The sequence below is a fragment of the Lycium ferocissimum genome, chromosome 9 (assembly GCF_029784015.1).
Source record: "Lycium ferocissimum isolate CSIRO_LF1 chromosome 9, AGI_CSIRO_Lferr_CH_V1, whole genome shotgun sequence".
NCBI classification, from domain to species: domain Eukaryota; kingdom Viridiplantae; phylum Streptophyta; class Magnoliopsida; order Solanales; family Solanaceae; genus Lycium; species Lycium ferocissimum.
The window spans coordinates 26,383,238-26,384,530 of record NC_081350.1 but is presented as its reverse complement, the minus strand read 5'-3'; positions in this window follow the sequence as shown (position 1 = coordinate 26,384,530).

Genomic DNA, 1,293 nt, shown 5'->3' with positions numbered 1-1,293 from the left:
AGCACTCCGCACAAAAAAAAAAAAATGATTACAATATAGGAAAACCTGAAGAGTATTTTTTTGTAGTCACAACTCATGCTAAATTCCCATTTGAAGGGGTAAAAAGCCAGATTGAGGTCTATGTAGATTGTCACCTTTATCCATTACATCCGTGTGTTATTTGCTGGGGGAAGAACTGGATTAAAATTTTTTTAATATTTTTTGAGAAATATGTGGTGTCATTTAAAAATTTTATTTTTAAAAAAATAAAACAAGGGTTTTTAAAAAAATAGCTATTTAATATTATCACAAATAAAAAATAAATTTTAAATTTTTTTGGCAAAAAACCCCTTAAAAAAGTTTTAAAAAATTACACTAATCAAAGGGTTATTTTACAATATCCTTTTTTGCTTCCTCCAAACCTTTTTTTTCCGGATTTTAAAAACATCAATAACCCCCTTTTTATTTGAAAGATTATATTCATTTATTTTAGATTAAAGAAAAAAATACTACTCCCCCCCGTCCATTTTTTCTTTTTCTATTTGGTTTGGGGTTCCCGCATTGGGTAAAAAGTGACAGCCCCTTTGAATTACACGTGGCCCTAAAAGGGTCGGCCCACGCAACTAAGGGATCCAAAACAACGAGGGAGGGTTGAAGTGTGGTATTAAGAGGGTTTTTGGGCTTGCATCGATTCACCCGGGCACGCACCTTCTACCCCGCAGCGAGGCGATCAACACATGCGCGCGCCCGGAAAAGGGGGGGCGGAGCTAGGGGCCTCCGTGGGGGTTTAGATGAACCCACCGGGAAAAAATTTTAAACGATATACAAGGTTAAAATTATGTATATATAATAGATGTTGAACCCCCTTCTTTTTGGTATTTACTTTCACATATTTGAACTCCCTAGGTGAAAATCCTTTGGGCCACCACTATCCCAGGGTCAACGAAAAGATAGCCATGCCTAAGGGGGTTAAGGTTTTGTTTTGGCCCAAGTTTTTATTAAAACCATAACCAAACCAATTTTTTTCCTTTAAAAGTCTAAAAACCCTAAACCAAACCAAATAAAATAAAAAACACCTTTGGTTTTTATCGGGTTTTGGGTTTAATTTTTTGATTTAAGACTAGAAATTTAATTTTTCAAAAATATTAAAAAGTTGAAAAAGACGTGTTTTTTTTTTTTTGTTCAAACGATAACTTTTTTTTTTATAGTTTAAGGGGGCATACATCATAGAAATATTTTCATTTTTAGTGATGTTTAACCTTAAAAAGGGGGAACAATTAAATTTATGCGTGAGAAAGATATGTAGTCAATTCA